The sequence below is a fragment of the Panthera onca genome, chromosome A1, assembly GCF_046562875.1.
Source record: "Panthera onca isolate mPanOnc1 chromosome A1, mPanOnc1 haplotype 2, whole genome shotgun sequence".
Taxonomy (NCBI): domain Eukaryota; kingdom Metazoa; phylum Chordata; class Mammalia; order Carnivora; family Felidae; genus Panthera; species Panthera onca.
This window is the reverse complement of record NC_138339.1, coordinates 130,723,576-130,739,668: the sequence shown is the minus strand read 5'-3', so window position 1 is coordinate 130,739,668 and position 16,093 is coordinate 130,723,576. Positions and strand designations below refer to the sequence as shown.

Genomic DNA, 16,093 nt, shown 5'->3' with positions numbered 1-16,093 from the left:
AAAGGAAAAACAATGTTTCCGTTTGAAAAGAGAAACTGATAATTTTAAAAAGTGGGGAGGAGGGAAGAGAATAGTTGTTAATTATCTAAGAGACACAGTATTAACATACCTAATATGCAAACCACACTTAAAGAAAATTATAAAAGCAATCTAAAATATTACATCAATGAAAATTAAGTACCATGGCCAATTATAAAATATCTAAAATATTGCTCCAAAGTAACCAAATTAAAAAGTAACTCCACTAATCATGCAAAATAGAAAATATCAAAAAGTAAACTTAATAAAGAAATACAGAAGTCCTTTATAAAACATTATGCAATTTTATAGATAGACTGGAAACAGAGATTGAATAAAGAAAGTGACCTACCATGTACTTTTATGAAAAATTCAGTATTATAAAAATTTTAATTCTCCACATAAAGTTATATACAAATAATGGTTCATAACAAAATCCTAAGGTGCCTCCTTAGTGCACAGTAGGCATCACGTCAATCTTGCAACAAAATCTTAATATCTAATAAATTACTTCTAAACATAAAACTCATTTTTCTTAAGCAGAACAGTCTATTTTTTGTTTTTTTCCCCAAAACATCACCTAATCATCTTATGCATAAAATAATTAGAAGTAAATTTGTCAAAGTTTGCTTTTACTGAAGATAGAGAAACAGGGACTAGATTTATTCTCCCACCTGAAAAAAAAACTAAAACATCAGACGAAATATATAAAACATCAGTTTCAAGACACTGGAAAACAGAAAGGACAGGGCTGTGATCCCTAGAAGTGAAAATAAAAAAAACTTCATTTACATATGAGCACTAGATCAGAATCAGGAAATTTCCTTCTCTATGTCTAGTATGCTCAAAATTTTTATCATGAGGGGGAGCCTGAGTGGCTCAGTCGGCTGAGTGTCTGACTCTTGATTTTTGGCTCAGGTCACAAGCCCTGCATCGGACTCTGAGCTGATAGTGCAGAGCCTGCTTAGGATTCTCTCTCTCTCACTATGCCCCTCACCCGCTGGTACTCTCTTTCCCTCTCCAAATAAATAAATAAACATAAAAAAAATTATCATGAACAGGTTTGTTTTTTTTTTTTCAAATTTTTTTTGTTTACTAAAAGGATATGGCTTTTGTCCTTTATTTTACTAACAGAGTATATTGTATTAATTGATTTATGGATAGTAAACCCTTTTGCATTCCCAAAATAAATCCACTTACTCAGTTTTTAATACTTTATTAATATATTCCTGGATTTGGTTTGCTGTTATCTTGTTAATGATTTCTGCATGTATGTTCATGAGAGATAACAATGTATAGTTTTCTTGTGATGTCTTTGTCTGGTGTGTCAGGATAATATTGGACTCATAAAATAGGTTGTAAGTGCTCCCTCTTCCCCTATTTTCCAAAAGAGTTTGCATAGGATAATTAACAGTGCTTTCTTAAATACCTGAAAACATTTAGCACTAAAGCTCTTTGGGCCTAGGCTTTTCTATGTGGGCATAAATGTAATGATCAATTTCTTTACTTTTTATAAGTATAATCAAAGTTTCTCTTACACTCTATTTATGGCAATATATGTCTTTGTAAGATTTGCCCAATTTGTTATAAAGTGGCTCATAAAATTTTCTAATATTTTAATTTCTGTAGGACAATAATGTCTCTTCTTTCAAGCCTCATTTTGGTAATTTGTGTTTTCTTTTTAAAATGGTCAATCTATCCCAAAGTTTATCAACTTTGTTGACCTTTTCAGTTCATTGATTTTCTCTATTGTTTTTATGGTTTTTATTCCAGTGATTGCTACTCAAGCTTTACCTCTTTTTCAAATTTACTTTGCTATTCTTATTCTTAAGATGGAAACTTAACATGACTGAATTGAGACCATTTTTCTTTCTCATGAAGGTGCTCCAAATTGAGTGCTGTGAATTTCCCTCCAGGATGCTTTAAGTGAAACTCAATATTTGACATGTGTTCGTTTTCATTCATTTCAAAACATTTTCTAATTTCCAATGTCAACTATTCTTTGACCTATGGGTCATTTATAAATATGTTGTTTGAATTCCCACATTTCTTTCTGGAATTGATTTATAATTTAATTCGAACATACTCAGAAAACAAACCCTGAATTATTTCACCCTTTTAAAACTTACTGAGATTTGTTTGATAGCCTAGAATATGCTCTATCCTGGAGAATGATCTAGAAGTCTGAAAAAAAAAAAAAAATACCAATGTATCAAAGTGGTAATTGTACCTCTCAAGCTAAATAGCTTTTCTAATTTTTCAATCTAGTGGTTCTACTGATTATAGACAGAGTTCTGAATCTCCAGCTGTAAGAGTTGAATTTCTAATGATCTTTTCAATTCTGTCAGTTTTTACTTCTTTTATTTTATATTAGGGCTCCCATCAGAGAATATACAGATGGTAAAAACCGTTCTATGTTCCTAATATACTCATCCTTTTAGCACTATGAAAATTTGCTCTTAGTCTCTAGTAATATTTTGGATTTTATAATTGATTTTGATTGATATTGATATTACCCCTCCAGTTCTCTTATGAATATAATTTGCCTACTATATTCTTTTCCATCCTTTTACTACAAATGTATTTGTGCTCTGAACCTAAAGCATATAACTGTATCTTGGATTACCAAAGAATCTGTTAATCTGTCCTTTAACTGGAGTGCCTAGACCACAAGTATGAAATTACTGACATGGTTTTTCTACTTATTTTGTAAATGCCTCATCTTTTTTGTGCCTCTGCTTCTACATTATTGCCATCATTTCTATTAAACAAGTGTTTTCAGTGTACCATTTTAATTCCTGTGATGATTTTTAAATGCTTTTTTGTTGTTAATTTTTTTTTTTTTTTTTTTTCAAATGTCTATTTATTTTAGAGAGAGACAGAGCTCAAGCAGGGGAGGGGCAGAGAGAGAGGGAGACAGAATTGGAAGCAGGCTCCAGGCTCTGAAGTGTCAGCACAGACCCTGACGTGGGGCTCGAACCCATGAACTGTGAGATCATGACCTGAAATGAAGTCAGCCACTCAACCAACTGAGCCACCCAGGTGCCCCTGCTATTGTTAAATTCTTAATAGTTAATCTAGGGATTACATTACGCATCGTCAACACGGCAAAGCTGTCCATTCTCACCACTTCCAATCAACAATGTACTGGAGATTAAAGCCAGTGTAGTAACACAAGGAAAAAAAATTAAAGGCATAAACAATGGGTACAAAGAAATAAATGTCTTTACCAGAGACGACTCATTCTGAGTGCAGCAAAACTCTAAGGACCTATAAACTTTCTTAGAAAACTTAGAGTGTATCAAGATCACAGGATATAACATCCACATATAAAAAAGAATTAGCAATGTTTTTATATACTAGCAATGAATAAAATAAACATGAAATGAAGCAAACAATGCCATCCAGAATAGGATCAAAAAGAAAAATACTTGTAAACAGTTTAACAAAAACATAAGACCTACACACTGAAAAATGTAAAATATAAGTGAGAGAAATGAAAGATGTAAATGTAAGTAGAAACAATCCATGTCCATGGATCGGATAATGCTATGTTGTTAAGATTACAAATGTCCCCCAAGTAATCTAAAGATTCAAAATATTTCCAGACTTCCAGTTTCTGTTCTGGCATATAAGAATCTTAGAAATTGCTATCTGTCCTAATAACAAGTAAAAAAATGAACTAACTAGTAAGTCACCCACTTTTTCTTACCTCTGTAATAGAATTGAGATAACTGAGCAAACTGTTGCCCCCAAATTGAAGGGAACAGACAAGTATAGATAATTACAACCCAGAATAGCAATTTCTGCAGGCACTAGCGCCAGGATAAGAAAAACCAAACTATAATTGATGAACTGCTGGAAGCTCAGTGTGGACAACTCTGAGAGTTAAAAACTTCAGAGATACAGTCAACTGAAGGGGCCTCGACACTTTTGAGTTTTACCTCACTGATCTCTACCAGGATCTCAGAATATATAAGAGAGACCCTTGTACTTCTGGCGGGGGCGGGGGCAGAGGACCATTTTGAAACATCCTACAGTATTCTTGACTTCTTTTCAAGGTCTGCCCATCAGAGCCTAAGTGACCTTTAGAAAGGAAAATACTCAACCTTCCATAAGGAGAAAGGGAATGCCCAACTCCAGCCCACTCTAGCAATCTTGACCCACTTCAAGGGGATGGTGGGGAGGGGGTAGAAAGTGAGAAATACAAGGCAAGTTCAAAATACAGAGGTAATGGCTCACCAAAAGACTGAGATCTCATCACAGGACTATGAAATGCTTCCCCTCCTCTCACACCTTACCTGTATATTACGAAAGGCCCCCTCCTCTCACACCTTACCAGTATATTACTAAAGGCCTATTTATAGCAATTCCTTTTACCCAGTACATCATGTCTGGCTTACCCAGTACATCTACATCATGAGAAGGCAATACTAGAAGACAAAAAACACAGACGAAAAAGACAGATCAAGCATCAGAACCAGACTATGATATGGCTAGGATGTATAGTAAAAATTATACACCACAACCAAGGAGGATTTAACTAAAGTATACAAGGATAGTTCAATATTCAAAAATCAATTAATGTAATCCATCACATCGACAGGCTAAAGAAAAACTACAGAATTATATCAATAGATGCAAAAAAAATTTGACAAAATCCAAAACCCATTCGAGATAAAAACCCAGTAAACCAGAAGTACACGGGAACCCCCTCAACTTGTTAAAGACTATTTAAAAAAGCTAATAGCTAATAACCACTAAGATCAAAAACTAAGCAAGGATGTCCCCCTCAACCACTGCTTTTCAAGTTCACAGTGGAAGACCTAGCTAAACACACTAAGAAAAGGAAACAGAAGGTGTAAGATTGAGAAGGAAAAGATAAAACCATCCTGTTCAGATAACATGTTTATCTATGTAGAAAATCTGGAGTAAGGGGGGGAAACACCAAAAACACTTCTGGAATAAGCGATTACAACAAGGTCACAGGGTACAAGTTTAATATACAAAAGCCAATTACTTTCTTATACACTTTGAATGAAGTGGAATTTGATATTAAAAATACAATGCCATTTCCATTAGCTGCCCTCCAAAAAATGAAATTCTATGGTAAAAATCTACCAGAATAATGTATGAGACCTATATGATGAAAATTACAAAACTCTGATCAATGATATTGAAGATCTAAATAGAGCGCCTGGGTGGCTCATCAGTTTACTGCTCGACTCTTGACTTCGGCTCAAATCATGATCTCGTGATTCATGAGTTCGAGCTCTACATGGGCCCTGCACTGAAAGCACGGAGCCTGCTTGGGATTCTTTCTCTCTCTCACTCTCTGCCCCTCCCGTTTGTACTCTCTCTCAAAATAAATAAATAAACATTAATTTTAAAAAGTATAAAAAATAACTAAATAAATGAAGAGTGATTCCATGTTCGTGGATAGGAAGACTCATTGTCAGAATGTCATTACTTCCCATCTTGAATTATATATTCAGTACAATTCCAATTAAAATCTCATCATGTTATTTTCAAATACTGTACTGAAAAACCAATTCTAAAGAATACATGGACAGGCAAAAGACCTAGAATAGAAAATGCAATACTGAAGAAGAAGAACTAAGTCAGAAGAGTGACACTAACTGACTTTAAAATGTATCATAAAGGTACAGGAAACAAGACACTGTGGTACTGGTTAAAAAATAAAGGTATCAACAAAACAGAACAGACAGCCCAGGATTAGATTTCCATGAATATGCTCAACTGATTTTGACAAAAGAGCAAAAGCAATACAGTGGAGCAAAGACAGTCTCTTCAACAAATTGTGCTGAAAACACATCAAAAAACTGAATCTAGACACACATCTTACTCCCCCTCTACACTGAAATTAAGTCAAAATGGATCACAGATCTAGATGTAAAACATAAAACTCCTATAAAACATAGGAAAAAGCTAAATGATTCTAGGTATGGCAGTGACCGTTCAGTTCCAACATCAAAGGAATGATGCATGAAACTAATAAATGATACGCTCAACTTCATTAAGATTAAAACCTACTCTACAAAAGACAAAGTCAAGAGAATGAGAAAACAAGCCCCAGATTGGGAAAAATATTTGCAAAATCTCCACCTGAGTAAGGCTTGTTATCCAAAATACAAAGACACAAAGAACTCTAAAGTGAACAAGAAGAGAACTAAAAATACTTTTACCATATGACCCAGTAATCACATTCTATGGAATTTACCCAAAGGAGCTGAAAACTCATGTCCACACAAAAAGATGCACATGGATGTTTATATCAGCTGTTCAAGAATCAACTTTAAATTCTTACAATTGATATTAAGACAAACAATACAACTGAAAATAGAGAAAAGGGGTGAACGATTTTCAACAAAGTAGAAATGCCTACTAAGCACAAGAAAAGATCCACAAAAGCACTGGTCACTACTGAAATGCAAATTAAAATCACATGGAGATGTCATTAAGTATACACTGAAACAGTAACAATCAAAGACTGCCAATACCAGGTGATGGAGAGGATATGGATAAACTAGATCTATTGTATGTTGCTGGTCAGAATGTGAAACAGTACAGTCATCTTTTAAACAATTTGGTGCTTTCCAAAAGTTAAATATATGCTTGTCATACAACAGAACAATCTACACAATAAATGAAAACACATGGCCCATATAAAGACTTGTAAGCAAATCTTGGTAACAGCATTATTTGTAAAAACTCCAAAACTTAAATAAAAAAGTTTTAATTTTTAAAAATTTCTATCTTCTGGTAAATGGCTAGACAAAATGGGATATCTTTCTAGATTGAAGTACGATTCAGTAATTTAAAAAAATACGTCTGTTACAAGTGAGACGTGCTCAATATGGGAGAATCTCAAAAACATGCTGACAGAAGCCAAAAACAAAAGACTACTTCTAAATATCTACAGAAAGTATCTAATGACAGAAAGGAGATCAGATTAACCGCAAAAGAGCATGAGGGAACTTTTTCAGGCAATGCAAGTCAACTGTAAATGTCATGTACCAATGTACACATTTACCATAAATTATTCAACTGTGAACTTAAGACGGATGAATTTTATGGTATGCAAATTATACTCCAATAAAGCTATTTCAAGAAAACTGTCTTAAAAAACAGAAATAAATTTTTACCAACTTGGAGTATGCCAAGATTAATTAGAACACATAAGTATTACAATAAAAGGGGAAAAAAATCATCCTTGAGGCTTTGTAACAATTAAAGAAGTTGCCACTGAAAACTGCAAAGGCATGAAATAGTCGAGGAAAAATATATTCAACAGATATATCTGTTAATTTTTATCCATGATAAGTAACTCATATAACTCAAAAATAAAAAGACAACCTCTAAAGAACTGAACCAACTTTTCACAAAAGAAGGTATGTGAATGGTTAATACCTACATGCAAAAATGCTAGTAGTTATCACAGAAATGCATATTAATACCACACAATCCATTACATACATAGCACAAGAGCAAAAATTAAAGATTAACCATATCAAGCACTGAAAAGGATAAGTAATGGGAACTCATAAGCTGGTGGTGGCAATATAAATGGTACATCAGTCAACAAAACATTTGGCAGTTCTTTTAACAAGTTAAACATGCCTACCATACAACTTAGCCACTGAAGTCTAGGTATTTACTCCAAGAAAAAAACACATGTTCATAAAAAGACTTGTTCAGAAATGTTCATAGGTGCTTTATTCATTATAGCAAAAAATTGCAAACAACCTTAATGTCTTTCAACAGTAGAATGTATAAACACATAGTGGTACATCCATACAATGGGATACTAATGAACAATTTTATAAAATGAATTATCAATATACAGAGTAACATGAAGGAATCTCCAAAACATTATGCTAAGTGAAATATTTTAAATACAAAATGCTAGACAACTTATTGTTCCATTTATAAAAAATAGTGGTAAATGTGGGGTGTCTGGGTGGCTCAGATGGTTAAGTGTCTGACTTCAGCTCAGGTCATTATCTCACAGTTTGTGACTCTGAGTCCTGAACTGGGCAGAAGAGACCCTGCTTCAGATCCTCTGTCCCCCTCTCTGTCCCTGCCCTACTCACTTGTGGACATACAGACTCTCTGTCTCTCAAAAATATAAACATTTAAAAAAATAGTGGTAAATGTAATCTATTTACTAGAAAGCAGAACAGTGGTTGCCTGATGATGAGGGTACAATATATTATAGATTATAAACTGACAACCAGACAAATGGCATCTATAAAAAATTTAGATCTATGAATACACTTGGTGAAAAATTGAATGCTTCTACCTTCTCATCCCTAATTCCCCTTCAATACAGAACAAGTAAATAGTGTCTGTTCTCAGCACATCTATTTTCTATTTAACTTTTTAATGTTTATTTGTTTTTGAGAGAGAAAGAACATGAGCAACGGAAGAGCAGAGAAACAGAGAAACAACTTGAAGCAGGTTCCAGGCTCTGAGCTGTCAGCACAGAGCCCAATACAGGGCTTGAACTCACGAACTGCAAAATCATGACCTGAGCTGAAGTCAGACGCTTAACCAACTGAGTCACCCAGGCGCCCCTATTCTCAGCCCATCTCTTCAACACTGTAATTTCTTCCCAGGGCAATATGACAGGAAAATGGGGAGAAGGCACATTTAAATTAGGGGAAAAAAAAGAAACTGTCAATTCACACATCAGTAGACAAGAGATCAGAAAAATCCTAAAGAATCTGTAAGACAGCTATTAGAATAACGTGAAATTTAGCAAGGCTACAAGATATAAAATCACACATACAACACCTCAACAGTGAAAATTACAAAACACTGCTGAGAGAAAACTACAAAACACTGTTGAAAAAAATTAAAGACCTAAACAAAAAGAGTGATGCACCTTGTTACTGGTTTAAAAGATAAACTGTTAAGATGTCAATACTACCCTGGGTGCCTGGGTGGCTTAGTCAGTTGAGCATCCAGCTTCGGCTTGGGTCATGATTTTGCAGCTTGTGGGTTTGAGCCCCATGTCAGGCTCTGTGCTGACAGCTCAGAGCCTGGAGCCTGGTTCAGATTCTGTGTCTCCCTTTCTCCCTGCCCCTCCCCTGCTAGCGCTCTGTCTCCTCTCTCTCTCAAAAATAAATAAACATTAAAAAATTAAAAAAAAAAAAAGATGTCAATACTACCCCAAATGGTCTAACAGATTCAGTGCAGGTGCAATCAAACTCCCAGGCTTTGAGCAGCAGGCAAAGAATGTAAGATTAGAAAGAAAAAACAGTAGGAAAGTTCTCTTTACAGAGAGGGGGTACTCAAAAGTAAATGCCCCAGGTTTTTCTTTTTTTTTAATTAATAAACTTATTTTGAAATTCATGTGCAACTGCAAAGAACCTATAATGACCCAAACGATTTGGCAGAGTTGGGAGGACCCATACATTTTGTGATTTAAAGCTAGAGTCAGCAAGACAATGTAGCAATGGTACCACACACAAAAAAATCAATCAATCAATGAAACAAAGTAAACAACTGGGAAACAGATCCACACGGTCAATTAAATTTCAACCAAGATGCAAAGGTAATTCAAAGAAAGGACAGTTTTGTCAACAAACGGTGCTAGAGCAATTGAGTATGTATAGGTATGAAATGAGATCCACATATCATACACTATGTAAAAAACTAGACACAAATAGATCACAGACCTATCATAGCATAATCTGAAACTAAAAAACTTACAGAAAAAATTATTTAAAAATTATGTGTAATCAAAGATTTTCTACCTACAACAACATAACTATAATCCATTAAAGAAAAAAACCTGATAAATTGAGTTTTATCAAAATTAAGTTCTTCTGCCCTCTGAAAAGCAATCCACAGAGTGAAGAAAATATGTGTGTGGCACATATCTGTTAAAGGACTTGTGAAAAGCGTAAGGAACTTCTATAACCAAAAAATAAGAAATTGTACAACTCTACCTGCCCCTCCCAAATGGGCAAACGATTCAAAAAGACACTTCACAAAAGATATATAACTGACAAATAAGTACATGAAAAGATGCTCACAATCATTAGTCTTTAGGGAAATGTAAATTTAAACTACCATCAGATACTATCACATACCCACGAAGACATGTAACTTAAAAAGATTGACCTTAACAAGTGTTCGTGAGGAGGTGATACAGGCATTCTCATATATTGCTGGTGGGAATGTAAAATGGCACAACTTTAGAAGAATATGGCACTTTAAGAGGTTAAGTATCCCTCTACCCCATAATCTAGCCGTTCCAAAATATATACTTATATGCCCAAAATAAATGAAAGTATGTGTACACATGACGGGTTATAATCCATTCTCTTCCCATGTATTTACTCAAAAGATAAGACATCGTATGTTCACATAAAGATTGTACACAAATGTTGATAGCACCATAAGTCAAAATAATCAAAAACAGAAAACCACCCAAATGTCTACCAGTAGCTGAACTGCAAAGAGTGGTCCATACAAGAGAATACTGCAATAAAAAGGAAATCAGATGAACACTAAGGGCACTATGCTGAATGAAATAAACCATACAGAGCACAGAAAGACAAATACTATATGGTGTCACATGGAGAGTTCCAAAACTTTTTTTTAAAACCTGATTTCAAATAAAGACTAAAATGGTGGTTGCCAGGTACTCAGGGGAGAAGGAATTACAGTGATGAAGGTCAAAGCAAACAAATGTGCAGATACAACAGTAGTGACTTCTGGTGATCAAATGTATAGTATAGTGACTTAAAGAAAAAAGAAATGAAATATTGAAATAGTGATACATATCACAACATGGATAAATCTCAAAGTAATTTTAGTGTGAAAAGCTAGACAAGAGTATATATTTTATGTTTCACTTCATATAAAATTGTAGAAAATGTAATCTATAGTGACCAAAAAAATAATAATAGTAATTAATAATCCCTGGGGACCAAGGGAGCAAGGACGGATGAAAGAAAAAGTTTACAAAGGGGCATGAGCAATCTGGGGTGGGGTGAGGGGGGTAGTGATGGATATGTTCATTAGCTTTATTACAGCACTAGTTTTACAGGTGTATGCATACACCAAAACTTACCAAACTATTTTAAACATGCACAGTTTAGTCTACAATTATACCTTAATAAAGTTGTTTAAAAAATTAAGAAAATAAAAACGCAAGCGACCAAATGAGATAAAATGTGTGCAAAACCTGTCACCTTGCAGCATGAATGTATTAAAGATTCCTACAAAATAATAAAGACAAACAGCTCAGCTTTGAAACAGGCAAAAAAAAAAAAAAAATTAATAGGCAGTTCACAAAAGAATATAGAGGAAGCCACAACCAGTAAGCACAAGAAAAAGTGCTCAGTATCACCAAGCAGGAAAATTAAAATTAAAACCACTTCACAGTGACTAGAATAGCTAAACTCTAAGACTGACAATCACATGTTTGTGACTATGTAGAAAGAGCAAAAGAACTCTTATACACTGCCAGTGGGATTTTAAAATGGTACAACGGCTATGGAATGGAGTTTAGCAGTTTCTCATAAATAATTTCTCTATTAAACTTCAAGACACATTATAAAGCTATAGTAATTACAACAGTGTGGTATTCAAGCAGGTATGAACAAAATCGAATGGAAGAGATTAGAAGCCCAGAAACAGGCACATCTGTGGATATTTGTTTATTTAAAAAAAAAAAATGTGGCATTCAACAAGAATGGGAAAAGGATACATAGGAATCCATATGGAAAACCATGCAACATTATCATACTCAAAAATCCACTCTAAGCAGGGGACCTGGGTGGCTTAGTCAGTTAAGCACCCGACTCTTGATTTTGTTTCAGGTTATGATCTCACGGTTCCTGGGATCAAGCCAGCAACGGGCTCTGCACTGACAGTGTGGAGACTGCTTGGGATTCTCTCCCCCTCTCTCTGCCCCTCCTCTGGTCATGCTCTCTCAAAATAAATAAACATTAAAAAAAAATCCATTTTAAGTAGATTATAGGCGTAAATGTAGAAGGAAAACAAGAAAGTGCTAGAAAATAATAAAGAAAAATATCTTCATGACTGCAGGTACCATAAACATTTCTTAAGCAAAGAAGACAAAAAGAAAAAGACTGAATTGCTCTGTATTAGAGTTAAGAACTTTCATTCATCCAAAGACACTGCTAAGAGAATGAACAATACAAGACACAAGGAAGATATTTTCCAACAAAAATAACCAAGCAAAGATGCTTATTCAGGATATATAGAGAACTTCTACATCTCAGGAACAAAAAGACAATGCATTACAAAAATGGGCAATGGATTTGAAGATGCGCCTGAAAAACAAAAAGATTATTCAAATAAAAATGTACTCATTAGCAATCAGTAACATGCAAATCAAAACTATAATGAAGTATATAAATTCAACAGAGTAACTGAAATGTATCAGGATAAAAAATAAAAAGCTCGACAATACCAAATGTTGGTGAGGATGTGGAACAACAGAAATTCTCACACAATGCTGGTCAGAGTGTGTACATTAGTACATTCGCTTTGGAATATAACTTGTAATCAACAGTATGTATATGTTGTTCATATGAACATAGACACATCCTGTGAGCCATCAATTCTCTGCGAGGTGTACCCTACATAAATTCATGCCCATGTGCATCTAATGTACAAGAACGTTCACAGCTGCTTTCCTAGTAACAGCCCTCAACTATAAAATGTAATGCTAATAAAGAAAAATGAATTAACTCTAACTACATAGATGCATCTCATAAACAACACTGGCTCGAAGAAGCCATACACAAAAGAATATTGTATGATTACATTAACACCAAGTTCAAAAGTAAACAAAAACCAAACTACGGTGTTTAGGTATATGTATCATCAGGCTAAAACTCTACAGATACCTAAGACTAATTAAAACCTCAAAAAATAGTAACTTTGGGTGGTGGGGGGAGTAGGAAAGTTGATTTGAGGAAAGACTGCAGGCTGCTTCTAGGGTGCTGACAATGTTCAAATTCTTGTTCTGGGTAGTAAATAGGCAAATGTTCAAGAAATTACAGTAACTCCCTGATATGCACATTAGGTTCCTATTAGGTCAGAAATAAAAAAAAAAAAAAAAAAGAATTTCTTACTCACATATGTATTTTAAAAAAAAAAACCCCACGAAGATTTTAATAAATGTAGTTAGTTATCTATGTAAATGGGTTAAATGGTGTGGAGGACACTGAAAGTGGGAATAATAATATTTAAAATACCTCTTGTTCTACTGTTTTCACTTTTGAATGGTACAAATTTACTTCAAAAAACTATCTTAAAAGTGTGTCTTTAAAAAAAGAACACTACTATTTACAATGCTATTTACAGGTGATAACTTTACCAACCCAAGACTAGCAGTGTGCCTGACACATGTAGGCACTAAGTGTTTGCTATATGAATTAATGCCCTACTACTGGAGATATTCTCTGACTTCAATGTTGGTTCCCTTCTTCTAAGCCTAACTAATCCTGCTGATCTGTAGAATCCATTGTCACAACTGTTTCCCCAAGAAAGTTTTCTTTACAGGCCAAACAGACCCTTTTCAAACAAGAGAGTCATCCCAAACCAAAGTAAATCAGTATTTTGTCTTAAGGGTAGAGTCTTATAGAGAGATGACAATACTTATTTGCACCATAAATTAATGTTTGAATGAATAAATACACGCATTAAATTTTATTTAAAAATCACAAATAAAGTCCTTGCTTTTTTTTTATTTAAAATTTTTTTAATGTTTATTTATATTTGAGAGAGGGAGAGACAGCGTGCACGCATGCGTGCACATGAGTGGGGGAGGGGCAGAGAGAGAGAGAGACACAGAAGCTGAAGCAGGCTCCAGGCTCTGAGCCTGATGCGGGGCTTGAACCTATGAACCATGAGATCATGACCTGAGCCGAAGTGGGACACCCAACCGACTAAGCCACTCAATTGCCCCAGTCCTGGCTTTCTTGAGCTTACAGATTTTACTGTAGCAACTATAAAGTGAACTCAATTCCAGAAAGAGACTAAATTCATTTCAGAAGACATTTACATTTCAGACTTGATTTTTCACTTATATACTTAGTTCATAGTAAATTGTAAATAAATACTTTACTGATTTAAAATACATATAAAATTTCGAATGTCCTGCCCTCAGTGAAGTTTCTGAGAATTCCATAATTTGGGACACAAAATTTCCCCTCCAAAGTGAAACACAACTTGCTGTATCTCATGCCATCACCAAACAAAAACAAAAAAAAAGAGAGAGAGAGAGAGAGAGAGAGAGAGAGAAAAGGCACAATGCTTGGTTGGTTTTTTGATTCTAGAGGTAACATATACTGAGTGTGCTACTTTGACCCATTTTCAGCGTCACCCACAAGGCTGTAAGCGAATTCAAAATGGAGGATAAGCCACTGAACCATTGCAGTCTTATGAACCTGCACATCTAATGGTACGTATAGGGTCCATGGCAAACACAGATGCTCTACAGAAACTCTCCCAAGCACTAATATGAGAATAATAGTGCAGATGTCTACAATTTCTGAAACACTTATGATCTCCTCTGGAAATAACTATTATCCTTTTGAGAAACAAGCTCTGGCTTGCTACTGGGCCTTAGCAGACGCTGATGACTAACCACAGGACATCAGATGACAATGCTGCCCGAACTTCCTATAATGAACTGCATAGTTAGGCACAAGTACCAGGAAGGGCAGTAGCCATCTATTATGGAAAATAAGAAACTGAATTTACCCAAGAGCTGGTAGGTAGATCAGACTCCAACATCAACTCCTATTGCAGTGTCTCCTCTACCTCAATCTATGCTTATGGCTACCTAGGGAATTCCTTATGACCAGCTGACAGAAAAAGAAAAACTGTGAGCCTGTTTTATCAATGGGTCTGCACCCAAAAGTGGACAGCCAAGAGGTCACTCAGACATAACCCCCAAGGAAGATGGTAAAGGAAAATTGACCTAGGGAATAGAATTACAAGCAATACATTTAGTTGTCCTTTTTTCTGGATTTAGAGATGGCCGGAATTATTGATCAAAAGAGATTCAAGGGAAGTTACTAATGGTATGGCTGAAAGGTTAGGGACCAGGAACGAATAGGATTGAAAGGAAGATTGGTAACAAAAAGTCTGGGAAGTGGTATGTAGAAGGACTTCTTTCAGAATGGGCATAGACTTTCAATATACCTGTATCTCATATGAATGCCTGAAAGGCATCCACAGTGAAGGAGGCTTTAATAATGAGGTGACTAAAATGCCACGCTCTGTGGAAGTCAACCAAACTCTTCCCTCAGCCACACCAGTGCTTGTTCAATGGGCCCATGAATACAGTGGCCATGGTGGCAGAGATGGAGAATATGCAGGGCTTAACTGCTAATGCTACTGCTAGGAACCTAATCTGCCAACATGAGAGATTAACAGAAAGTCTCCTTATGGGTACCAGCCAGCCACCTAGGGCCAGATTATTTACAGTGAACTTTCCTGTCATGGAAGAGCCAGGTATTTGTCCTCATTGGAATAAACACATATTCTGGAAATGATCTACATTCCACATCCATAATGCTTCTGCCAGCACCACTATCCATGGGCTCACAAAATGCCTGCTCTACCATCCTGGCACTCTAGACAACACTATTTTTGATCAAGGCACTCATTTTGCAACAGCCTATGTACAGCAAGGGTTTCTGTCTCCCCCAATAACCAGAATACACAGATCTGATATTCAAGGCATGGAAGTAAGAGCGGCTCTTCTCACTACTATACCTAGTAACTCATTCAGAATTTTTGCTGCCCATCCAAAAAACTTTGTTCTGGTTTTGAGTCCTAGTGCCCAAAAGAAGATTGCTTCTATGAGGAAACACAATGGTTCCACTGAATTAGATACTTTCACCTGGCCAATGAATCAACAGGCAGGGGAAGGGGTTACTCTAAAGGCCTGAGTAATTGATCGCAATCGCAATCACAAGCACAAACTGAGTTGCTGCACAAAATGGGGGGATTCCCTTAGGCTCCTTGTACTGCCATGTCCACTATTCAAAGGTTA

General features: G+C 35.4%; 1 protein-coding gene across 10 annotated transcripts in view; it reads right to left on the bottom strand.

The window, feature by feature from the left end:
• RAPGEF6 (Rap guanine nucleotide exchange factor 6) overlaps window positions 1–16,093 on the bottom strand; it is a 212,793-nt gene that overhangs the window by 164,760 nt on the left and 31,940 nt on the right. The window contains exon 1 of one of the 10 annotated variants that reach the window (XM_060637871.3): window positions 2,148–2,166. The exons of the other annotated variants lie outside the window; for them this stretch is intronic. The gene's annotated coding sequence lies outside the window, so the exon portion shown is untranslated. Of the gene's footprint in view, window positions 1–2,147; window positions 2,167–16,093 lie in introns of those variants that run through there. 10 annotated transcript variants of the gene reach the window in all.